We start from the raw sequence: 13,372 nt of genomic DNA, 5'->3' as shown, positions 1-13,372 counted from the left end.
ACAAATACTAACAGACATAAGAGGAGAAGTTGACAGCAACACAATAATATAGGAGGCTTTAACAAAACACTCACACCAATGGACAGATCATCAAAACATAGAATTAATAAGGGAACACAAGTCTTAAATGATACATTGAATGAGGTGGATCTCATTGATATCTTCAGGACATTCCATCCAAATACAGAAGAATACAGCTTCTTCTCAAGGGCACATGGAACATTCTCCAGGATAGACCACATCTTGGGTCACAAATCAAACCTCGGGAAATTTAAGAAAATTGAAATCATATCAAGCATCTTCTCTGACCACAATGCTATGAGACAATATATCAACTACAAGAAAAAAACTGTAAGAAACACAAACATGGAAATTAAACAGCACGTTTCTTAATAACCAACAGGCTACTGAAGAAATCAAAAGGGAAATCAAAAATTTCTAGAAACAAATGACAATGAAAACACTACAACTCAAAACCTACAGCATGCAGCAAAAGCAGTTCTCAAGAGGGAAGTTTATAGCAATACAATCCTACCTCAAGAAACAAGAAAAATATCGAATGGACAGCCTAACTTTACACCTAAAACAACTGGGAAAAGAACAACAACAGAAAAAAATCCCAAAATTAGTAGAAGGAAAGAAATCATATAGAGCCAAGCAGAAATAAACAAAAAAGAAATGAAAGAAACAATAGTAAAGATTAATAAAGCTAAAATCTGATTAACTGAGAAGATAAACAAAATTGACAAATCTTTAGACAGATTATAAAGAGAAAATAATCAACAAAATTAGAAATGAAAAAGGAGAGGTTACAACAGACAACTAAGACATACAAAGGATTATAAGAGACTATTGTGAACAACTATATGGCAATAAAATGGATAACACACAAGACATGGACAGATTCTTAGAAAAGTTCAATCTTCCCAGATTGAACCAGGAAGAAACAGAAATTATGAACAACCCAATTACAAGCACTGAAATTGAAGCTGTGATAAAAAATTTCTCAAAAAACAAAAGTCCAGGTCAGAGGCTTCACAGGAGAATTCTATCAAACATTTAGAGAAGAGCTAATGCCTATCCTTCTAAAACTCTTTGAAAAAGCTGCAAAGGAACACTTTCAAACTCATTCTATGAGGTCACCATCACCCTGATACCAAAACCAGACAAAGACAACACAAAAAAAGAAAACTACAGGCCAATATCCCTGATGATCATAGATGCAAAAATCCTCAACAAAATTTTAATGAACAGAATTCAGGAACACATCAAAAAGCTCATACGTCAGGATGAAGTTGGTTTATTCCAGGGATGCAAGGATGTATATTCTTAAACAGAGGCAAACCAATCAATGTGATACACCATATTAACAAATTGAAAGACAAAAATCATATGATAATTTCAATAGATGCAGAAAAAGCCTTTGACAAAATTCAGCACCCACTTATGATTAAAACTCTTCAAAAATTGAGCATAGAAAGAACCTACCTCAACATAGTAAAGGCCATATATGATAAGTCTACAGCAAACATTCTCAATGGTGAAAAACTGAAAGCATTCCCCCTAAGATCAGGAACAAGACAAGGGTGTCTACTTTCACCACTGTTATTCAACATAGTTCTGGAGGTCCTAGCTACAGCAATCAGAGAAAAAAAAGAAGTAAAAGGCATCCAGATAGGAAAAGAAGAAGTAAAACTCTCACTACAGATGACGTTATACTGTACATAGAAAACCCTAAAGATAGTATCAGAAAACTGCTAGAGCTAATCAGTGAATTTAGCAAAGTTGCAGGATACAAAATCAATACACAGAAATAACTTGTATTTCTATATATAACAATGATAAATCAGAAAGAGAAATTAAGGAATCATCCCATTCACCACTGAAACAAGAAGAATTAAATATCTAGGAATAAACTTACCTAAGGAGACAAAATAACTGTACACAGAAAATTATATGACACTAATGAAAGAAATCAAAGATGACATAAACTTATCAAGAGATATTCCATGTTCCTGGGTAAGAAGAATCAATACTGTGAAAATGACTATACTACCAAACACAATCTACAGATTCAATATGTGATCCCTATCAAATTATCAATGACATTTTTCACAGAACTAGAACAAAAAATTTCACAATTCATATGGAAACACAAAAGACCCTGAATAGCCAAAGCAGTCTTGAGAAAGAAGAATGAAGCTGGAGGAATCAGCCTTCCTGACTTTGGATTATACTACAAAGCTAGAGTCATCAAGAGAGTATGGTACTGGCACAAAAACAGAAATTTAGACCAATGGAACAAAACAGAAAGCCCAGAAATAAACCCCAGCACCTATGGGTACCTTATTTTTGACAAAGGAGTCAAGAATATATAATGGGGCAAAGACAGCCTCTTCAATAAATGGTGCTGGGAAAACTGGACAGCTACATGTAAAATAATGAAATTAGAACACTTCCTAACACCATACACAAAGATAAACTCAAAATGCGTTAAAGACCTAAATGGAAGACAAGAAACTATAAAGGTTTTAGAGGAAAACATAGGCAGAACACTCGAGACATAAATCAAAGCAAGATCTTCTATGACCCATCTCCTAGAGTAACAGAAATAAAAGCAAAAGTAAACAAGTGGGACCTAATTAAACGTAAAAGCTTTTCAACAGCAAAGGAAACTATAAGCAAGGTGAAAAGACAACCCTCAGAATGGGAGAAAATAATAGCAAATGAAACAACTGACAAAGGATTAATTTGCAAAATATACAAGGACTTCATACAATTCAATACAAGAAAAACAAACAACCCAATCAAAAAGTGAGAAAAAGATCTAAACAGACATTTCTCCAAATAAGATATACAGATGGCTAACTGGATCATCAAAAGAGCAAGAGTTTTCCAGAAAAACATCTATTTCTGCTTTATTGATGATGTCAAAGCCTTTGACTGTGTGGATCACAAGAAACTGTAGAAAATTCTGAAAGAGATGGGAATACCAGACCACCTGACCCGCCTCTTGAGAAACCTATATGCAGGTCAAGAAGCAACAGTTAGAACTGGCCATGGAACAACAGACTGGTTCCAAAGAGGAAAAGGAGTATGTCAAGGCTGTATATTGTCACCCTGCTTATTTAACTTATATGTAGAGTACATCATGAGAAACACTGGGCTGGAAGAAGCACAAGCTGGAATCAAGACTGCCAGGAGAAATATCAATAAGCTCAGATATGCAGATGATACCACTTATGGCAGAAAGTGAAGAGGAACTCAAAAGCCTCTTGATGAAAGTGAAAGAGGAGAGTGAAAAAGTTGGCTTAAAGCTCAACATTCAGAAAACGAAGATCATGGCATCCGGTCCCATCACTTCATGGGAAATAGATGGGGAAACAGTGGAAACAGTGTCAGACTTTATTTTTTGGGGCTCCAAAATCACTGCATATGGTGACAGCAGCCATGAAATTATAAGACGCTTACTCCTTGGAAGGAAAGTTATGACCAACCTAGACAGCATAGTAAAAAGCAGAGACATTACTTTGTCGACAAAGGTTTATCTAGTCAAGGATATGGTTATTCCAGTGGTCATGCATGGATGTGAGAGTTGGACTGTGAAGAAAGCTGAGCGCTGAAGAATTGATGCTTTTGAACTGTGGTGTTGGAGAATTGAGAGTCCCTGGACTGCAAGGAGATCCAACCAGTCCATTCTAAAGGAGATCAGTCCTAGGTGTTCATTGGAAGGACTGATGCTAAAGCTGAAACTCCAACACTTTGGCCACCTTATGAGAAGAGTTGACTTATTGGAAAAGACCCTGATGCTGGGAGGGATTGGGGACAGGAGGAGAAGGGGATGACAGAGGATGAGCTGGCTGGATGGCATCACTGACTCGATGGACATGAGTTTGAGTAAACTCTGGGAGTTGGTGATGGACAGGGTGGCCTGGCGTGCTGTGATTCATGGGGTTGCAAAGAGTTGGACACAACTGAGCAACTGATCTGAACTGATCTGATCTGATCTGATGGCTGATTCATGTTGTGGTTTGACAGAAAAAAATAAAATTCTGTAAAGCAATTATTCTTCAACAAAAAATTAATTAATTAAAAAAAAAAGAAAGGAGGGGTGTTCCTTAGTATGATTAAATGTTAACCCAAATTAAAGAAGATGAAAATAGAATGAGGATGGATGGGCTGACCTTTAAGGATGGATTCACTTAACATAAATACTTTCAATAATAAAATATTACCAAATATATATTTGACAGTGGTATACCAAGTCTACAGGAATGATGTAAAGAAAATAATCTGTCCCAAAGAGAAGGAATATTTTATGACTGACATTTTTTTAGAATTGCCAGCACATCGTGAAAAAAGAAAGAACAAATTTTAGTTGGTTTTGAGTTTTAATATCATTTAAAATTTTCCATGGAAAATAATTCTTTTGGTGTCTCCACTATGACCAATCGCTCACAACACACAACACCCTCCCCAATTGCTTAATATGCTATCATTTATTGGCACTTTATAGATCTCAATTTTTATAAGAAATGCTGAGATCACTTCATGACAAAATTTAATTTTGGCTAGTACACTGAAGGAATGGTCTTCTGTATCAGAAGTTATTATAATTTCTAAATAAGATGAAGTGCCATGTGTGTCATAAAATCATATTTTCAGATAGGGAATAAACATCATACATGAGAAAACTGATAGTAATTGTTTGGAAAAGTTACAACTGTCTATTGTGTAACAAAACATAAATGCTTAGAGATTTTTCAACTTGTTTCTCTTTAACTTTTAAGAATGGACTACATATAACAGAATCCATAGAAGTAGTACATATAGTTTGGCCCTCCCAGAATAGCTTTTAATAAATAATATTAATCATTGAATTTCTAAATAGTAAATAAAAAAATAATTCACAGGAATTTACAAGAGAAACAGATTCACAGGATGGGTTATTGAATTTGAGAACTGCAGTCTTATTCAATAGAGCCCAAGGGGTGATTATGGTTCTCATTAGGAAAAAATGCCTTTGTTAGTTCTCCCAGAAAAAAATTTCCTAGTATTTTTCAGTTGCTGAGCATAGTTATTAACCTAAGTTTTAATACAGGATTCTCAATAAAATAGACTGTATTAAATCAAAAGACTTATCTTTCATTATAGAATAACTCAATTCTCAAGAATCTTAACTAAAAAAAAATAAACAACTACCAAATAAATGAAAATAATCAATGCCTCATGGATTCTAATGATTTTATTATTAATCCTGGTTAATATTTAAAATTCTTCTTAAAATTTAGGCCACTTTTTATCTTGTGTTGTATAATATGCTAAAATATATCCAAAGACTTGACAATTTAAGATTATGATATAAACATTGATTCATAAAAGTATTACCAAATTATAAATACATCAGTTCAGTTCAGTTGCTCAGTTGTGTCTAATTCTTTGCCACCCCATGGACTGCAGCACACCAGGCCTCCCTGTCCATCACCAACTCCCAGAGTTTACCCAAACTCATGTCCATTGAGTTGGTGGTGCCATCCAACTATCTCATCCTCTGTCCTTCCCTTCTCCTCCCACCTTCAGTCAATCCCAGCATCAGGGTCTTTTCCAATGAGTCAGCTCTTTGCATCAAGTGGCCAAAGTACTGGAGTTTCAGCTTCTTCCAATGAACACCCAGGACTGATTTCCTTTAGGATGGACTGGTTGGATATCCTTGCAGTCCAAGGGACTCTCAAGAGTCTTCTCCAACACCACAGTTCAAAAGCATTAATTCTTTGGCACTCAGCTTTCTTTATAGTCCAACTCTCACATCCATACATGACTACTGGAAAAACCATAGCCTTGACTAGATGGACCTTTGTTGGCAAAGTAATGTCTCTGCTTTTTAATATGTTGTCTAGGTTGGTCATGACTTTCCTTCCTAGGAGTAAGCATCTTAATTTCATGGCTACGGTCAACATCTGCAGTGATTTTGGAGCCCCCAAAATGTACAACTATATAGCGGCCCAAATTTCATTTTTCATTCTTCAAGTGTCTATTCAAGACCTGCTTCTCTTTACCAGGATTTGGGTAGACAGCCTAAGACATAAAAATAATGACTCTCTCCTTTTTTAATAATAATGAAAGCACATTTATAGAGCCTTTCTCTTTTCTTCTTTTGGCTGCATGGCATGAGGTGGGAGGATCTTAGTTTCCAACCAGAAATTGAACCCATGCCCTCTGCAGTGGATGGGGCAGATTATTAACCACTGGACTGCTAGGGAACTCAGCCAAGGGCCTTTTTTAATTATAAAGAAAATATTCAAATTCATCTTTATGAATCCAGATCTCTGCAAAAGGGATCCTAGATTTGATTGGCTCAGTGAGTGGAATTAAATCATGATGAAGCATTTCAGCTAGCAACATTCTCCAGGAAACTCACCAGCAGAGAAAACCTACCTCGACCATTCTGATTACAAATAGAAATATTCCTCTACACCTTTTTCTTCAGGTGCTGGCATAAGTTCACTTTTGTTAAATATCTAGGCCCACACATATGTTTAACATGTTGCTCTTCATGTTAAAAAAAAAAAGGCATTCATAGATGAAGTTTAAAGAGCTGTTAAATATCTCTTCCAGAGAGAGTAGATAGTATTCATCATAAGGTCTTCAAAGTTTTGATTTCCCACTAAAGATACACATACATGTAAAATTTGTTAACTGAGAGTTAACTGAACTTTGCCAGAAAAACATGTTATGAAAATGAAAGAACTCTATGACAACCTAGAGGGGTAGAATGTGGGGTTGGGAGGGATATAGTTACAAATGATGCACATTACTATATAATGATGCAGAAACCAACACAAAACATTGTAAAGCAATTATCCTCAATTAAAAAATAAAATTAATAAAAAATCAAAGAGAAAATATACATCATGCCATGTTTCTGATGAGGGAGAAGACAGGCTTTGCTATGCGTATATAACCACATTCCCAAGTACAAATCTCTGAAACAAGAAATCATGAAAAGTGTTGGATAAGGAACATTCTGTACACTAAAGAAAATTTGTGAAAATTACACAAAGGAGTTCAATATAAGTGATGAGAATTCTCTCTCTTTTGTAAACAAAGACTGTTACCCAGATGTTCAGGCTGAATAAAACATAACCATGAAGATGTCCAAAGAATTCTTTTTTGGCCTTATCCAATAGACTGATTAATCACTGGGATGAAACTGATCACAGATTAAATGACAAATTTATCTCCATTGGTTAAGGTGGTGTCAGCTCTGAGATAATGTAATACATGGACATTAACGTTAGGGATATATTTGTTAGAACACTGGTGATTTAATTTACTAGCCATGTGACTTCAGGCACTAAACTTTAAATTTCTGAACGTCATTTTGTCCTTCCATACAATGGGAATAATAATACACTGACCTACATTAGTCTGAAGATAAGGTGTGACTGCTGCTTATCATATGTACTATTTCTTAGATCCCCTCCCACAGGCTTAGGCTGAACACATGTGATTCAGAAGGGCAGGGTATAGTGTATTTTGAAATCTTAAGAGCTGATAACATTTTAAAAATTCATTTTCTATCTGGAAATCAATTTAAATTTTAAATACATTTCTATTTGAATTACATTGTAACATCTTTCTTTTTCAATTACCTAGCCAGTAAAATTAAATGCAAAAAAAAAAAAAATTTACTGCAACTGTAATTGTAACAGGTGGCCTGGATTTTACCTCCTACCTAGTTCTAAATTTAATCAATATGTCTCCATCACCAGCACTAAAATCATATTATTTTCCTTATGTAAGCCTTGTAAGATTTCAAAACTGCAACAAACTATTCTGGCTATTCATAGGAAAATGAAATCTAAATGTATTCCTTTTACTGAATTTCCCTGGAAACTACTAAATATAAAGGCACTGATTTTCTCATATTTATCTTTATATCAAAGTGGACCCACTTACAACTTTGCAAATACGTCATTGAACATACTGTGGAAAATTGCTGAGATGATAAGATAGACATTTGGAATCTATTTTTCCTTTTCCCTAAGAAGCAGGAGTATTAGCTAGTGATTAGTTGTTTCCATGACTAAATCCTTTCTTAACGTCAGTTATAAATTTAGTAAGCTAAATGGCAACCCACTCCAGTACTCTTGCCTGGAAAATCCCATGGATGGAGGAGCGTAGTAGGCTACAGTCCATGGGGTCACAAAGAGTCGGACATGACCGAGCGACTTCACTTCACTTCAAGCTAAAACTAATGCTACCAATATAGATAAGGGTAGACTAAGGAAAACAGAGCTTCAATTAAATGCTGAAAACTTTTTTTAACCTTAAAACATAAAGAAGTTAGTTATTCATTTAGGCTCAGTGGTGAATGAGAAAGGAAGAATTAAAAAAAAGTTACTATCATAATGAAAAAAATCTATTCTGAATCCTTCCTGTTACAGCTGCAGTTTTGGTACCTGCTCCCCACTCCCCCATATACATAACATCCCTTAAAGAAATATGTATGCAAGGAACCAGTTCAGACAAATGCATACAAACTTTTATCATTAACAAGATTTTGGACCCAGTACTCTATGTTATCTGTAGGCAAGCTAGACTCAAATAAAGTGTGACCCACTGGGCCCCTATTCAAACAGAAAGGAAATCTAGGTCAATCTGTCATATTAGTTGTATGGAATTTCAGCAGAAATAATAAGGACAGTGAAGTTGAAGAAATTTTCATTTTAAAAATTGGAATACAAGTAGACCTCTGTCAAAGAAGGACACATTTTGACTCTCTTACTTATCACTTTAAATCGCCCATTGCCTCAAATGTTGGACCAATGCATTTCCTGTACTGAACCCATCTCTAGCAATACTTTTCTGTCTTGAGGGTAAAGACCTTTGAACATCTAACAATGAAAACATAGCAATAAAAATTGAAGTAAAATTGAAGTTCTTTAAGAAGTCTTTGAGAAGGACTGACTAGGTCTAAACAGTCAATCAGGGGGAACAATCTTATTTTCTCTTAAATACAAATATAAAATTTTGTATTTCTATTCTGAAAATTTGCAAACACTCCTGTGCATCTCTGTGTGAATAAATGAGATGAGGATGTTTATTTCATAATTTAAAAAACTTTTTTTCTTTATTTTTTTGCTTGCACCAGGTCTTCGTTGCTGCACCTGCCTCTAGTTGCAGTGAATGGGGGCTACTCTTAAACATTGCAGTGCACGGGCTTATTGCAGTGGCTTCTCTTGTTGCAGAGCACAGGCTCTAGGCACATGGGCTCAGTAGTTGTGGCACACAGCCTTAGTTGCTTCGGGTCATGTGGAATCTTCCCGGACCAAAGATCCAACCCATATACCCTGCATTTGCAGACGGAGTCTTATCCATTGTGCCACCAGGGAAGTCCTCATACACGTTTTAATGAATGTTTCTTTGATGTCTCCTCCAAAACTTACTGAAATAGGTCAGGAAAAGACTTTTCTTAAATCTGCTTCAGTTCAATAGAAGACCACTCTCCATGCTAAACTAAGAAATCATCCCTATTCCATCTTGCATGTCAGGTTTTATTCATATAAAAGAGGCGATTACAACAAGCAGAATTCCCTGGCATCTCCCTGATGGATGGACAGTATGGCCAAGAAACAAATATGTATTGTTTTAATCCACTGAGATTTTAGAATTGCTTGTTGTTCTGAATAATCTGGAATCTCTCTTCTGAAGAATACACAGAGTACAAAGAGAATGAAGTTCAATTACCCACAAGATAATGTATTCTTCATTTTTCAATTCACACAAGAATAATCATATTAGCCCCTTGTAATAAAACCCTTGATGCTAGAAAGAAATTAAGTTCTCACTCAATATAGAAAACATCACTTTAAAGCATTTCTTTCTATTCTATTCAGATATAACCAGAGGGATCTCATTAATATACCCAGTTGGAATGTAAGTTTCTTTGTTAGTATCTGAAGCCAGAGCTTTCTTCATCTGGAACTCATGTAGATTTTTAAGCATATCCAAAGTTAGGCTACTCAAACTGCAAATCTCTAATATGATCCAATTTTCCAAAGTTCCATATAGACAAAAGGAAATGAAAGAAAATCATCGCACTAGTTCAACATCACCAATTCTAGAAAACACAAACACATCCCAGAATCAATTCTAATTACTGCATTTGCTTACTCTCTGCAGAATTATTTGACCATTACTGAATATTTTCCAAACTAAAATAGTGTGGCCCCAAACCACTTATAATTACCACAATTCTGGGCAGCCCCTTGGCCTCTCTTAAGCCACCATTGCCTTTTAAAGGAAAGCAAATTCAGCATCTTTTTGCTAAAATGATCTGAAATGAGGAAGGAGGAAGATTGTATACTTTCATCCACAAATATTTTTCTGATCCCTGGTTTCATAATTTTATATAGCACTTAGACTCTAGTCTCAAACAACACTGTTATTCTCTGCCACTGATATTAAGGAAGATAGTGTTTTATTTTTGTGAGCCAGAAGAAAAAGGAAGGAGAAGTTTTCCTGATTTCGACCCTTACTGTATGTAAATCAAGTCAGGCTATCTATCCAAAGTTCATCCCTGTTCATAGAGACAGAAATTCTAATTATGATCCTACAATTTTAATATCTAAGGAGACAAACAAAAGACATCACTATTAAAGATTCTTCCTTATGGAACAGCACCAAAATATATCTTGATCATTTTGTTTCTTTCTCTTTATACACACATGCATGATTATGAGCACACATACTCACACACATGTGTGTGTGCCCTGCGCCTAAGACTCTAGAATCCTTTGCTTATGTAAAGAACAACCTCAATGAAACAACCATGTGGTTGGAGTATCTCATCAAGACTGCACACAGGCTAAACAGATCTCCCATTTTAGTCCCACCAGGTGTCTCTACTCAGTGCTGAATGAAATTACAAAAAGAATCCATAAAAAGGTACAAAGAACACAGTCATGTCATCTGGGGCAGTCAGTTCTTTGCCACCCACAGCATGTAGTTCGGTTTAGTTACTCAGTCGTGTCCAACTCTTTGTGACCCCATGAACTGCAGCATGCCAGGCCTCCCTGTCCAACACCAACTCCCGGAGTCCACCCAAACCCATGTCCATCGAGTTGGTGATGCCATCCAACCGTCTCATCCTCTGTCGTCCCTTTCTCCTCCTGCCCTCAATCTTTCCCAGCATCAGGGTCTTTTCAAATGAGTCAGTTCTTCGCATCAGGCGGCCAAAGTATTGAAGTTTCAGCTTCAACATGAGTCCCTCCAATGAACACCCAGGACTGATCTCCTTTAAGATGGACTGGTTGGATCTCCTTACAGTCCAAGGGACTCTCAAGAGTTTTCTCCAACACCACAGTTCAAAAGCATCAATTCTTCAGTGCTCAGCTTTCTGTATAGTGCAACTCTCATATCCATACATGACCACTGGAAAAACTATAGCCTTGACTAGATGGACCTTTGTTGACAAAGTAATGTCTCTATTTTTTAATATGCTGTCTAGGTTGGTCATGAGGTTCTGGTAATTTAAGAGGTTTTCAGGCATTTTCTGACCATAAAGGAGTTGAGTCTGACAAACCATCTTTAGCATCACTCCCTGCCAAGGTGACAAAACTGTCCTGCTGTAACCTTTTATCATTAGTTGGTCCAGTGATCCATACAGCTAGGAAACTCTGGGAAGTTGGTTTAGAGTTCCTAACTTTTATTTCCATTTGGTCCCTTGCAGGGCACAGGAACATGAAGCAATGACTGAGACTTTCAAGTATACATACCAGGAAAGGCTAGTAGGCAGGGCCCTAAGAAGAGACCCAACTGCAAGCTACCAACTTTACATTTAGAAATGTGGGAAAGGTGAGACCTAAAATCGCTTACTACAAGAAGGCAGAAAATGACTGAAAGAGAAAATCCATTTCCCTAACTTTTTATTTTTTTTAATTTGTTTATTTTAATTGGAGGCTAATTACTTTACAACATTGTAGTGGGTTTTGCCATACATTGACATGAATCAGCCATAGGTGTACATGTGTTCCCCATCCTGAACCCTCCTCTCACCTCCCTCCCCATCCCATCCCTCTGGGTCATCCCAGTGCACCAGCCCTGAGCACCCAGTCTCATGCATCAAACCTGGACTGGCGATCTGTTTCACATATGATAATACACATGTTTCAATGCTATTCTCTCAAATCATGCCACCCTCACCTTCTCCCACCGAGAAGGATTCTTGCCAACAGGAAAGAACAATTTCTTTCCCTAAGAGATAAGAGCTAGAAGACAATGGAAGAAACAAACATGATTCCATGCAGACCAAGTCAAGCCTTCACTCTGCCATAAGCCTATGTCATCAACATCAGTCTATGGCCTCCCTTACCACTGGCCGCACTGTGTCAGTATCACTGTTATCACATCTTTCTATCGTCTGGTTTTGGCAGTGCTCTTGTATGTCTTTCCCCTACTAGCTTGAAAGCCCTAGAATGAGGAAGCTACTCTTTACAAATTCCAACTAGGGCTTACAATCCTAATGGTCTTCTCCTGAGTATACACTCAGATACTGGAGAAATGGAAAGCCAAGGGTTTATTCTAAACATATTTATCAGAGATGAGAAAACATTTCTCATAAGTACATAAATATTTTGAATGCCTTATATTTCCTTTCATTTCTCAGAATCTGATGGGCTGATGGAAATGAGAGAAACTTTACAAAAATGTCAGAATAATACACTGGGAATGGTAGATACACTAATGTTTTGCTTATTTTCACTTGGTTCAAGTAGCTACTAACTACAGAGATGCTTGAAATGATCTGTTTTATTCTAAGCTTGATTACCTACACATCCCTAAATTATTCTATCACAAATGACAGCTTATACTTAATGAAAGGGGCCACTTATTTAACTGCTGATTATTTCTGAGAAACCATTTTAACCTACTTCCCTATTTAAATGAAAATGGGGGGGAAATATACTTTCACAAATCTTCAAAGGAATGCATTTCTGCTTTTTATAGAAAGGAGAGTGGGATGAATACAGCAAGGCTTTCCTCCTACACACCCGTGTTAGGCCTAGAGATTAATATATATAAGTACTAATAAAAGCACCTTCTCCTGGGTATATATGATCCTCCAGAGACCACCAAGGGGGCTAAGAGAGTGGTGACCAGACATAGAAAGTCACGTGACCTCAGTCCCTGTGTTGGTTTCCCTGTATCACTGCAAATGGCCCTGACACTCCTGGGGAGGTTGTGCTGTTGATGTTTAGAGAGTAAGCTCAGATATAATTCTGTGAGGAGTAAGACAGTTTTCTTTTTTTAGGGCAAGATAATAGGTTTTATCCCTTCCCATAATTCTGAGCATTCTTTGCTTATGCTA

The sequence above is a fragment of the Bos taurus genome, chromosome 4 (assembly GCF_002263795.3).
Source record: "Bos taurus isolate L1 Dominette 01449 registration number 42190680 breed Hereford chromosome 4, ARS-UCD2.0, whole genome shotgun sequence".
NCBI lineage: Eukaryota > Metazoa > Chordata > Mammalia > Artiodactyla > Bovidae > Bos > Bos taurus.
Note: the sequence above shows the minus strand (reverse complement) of the source record.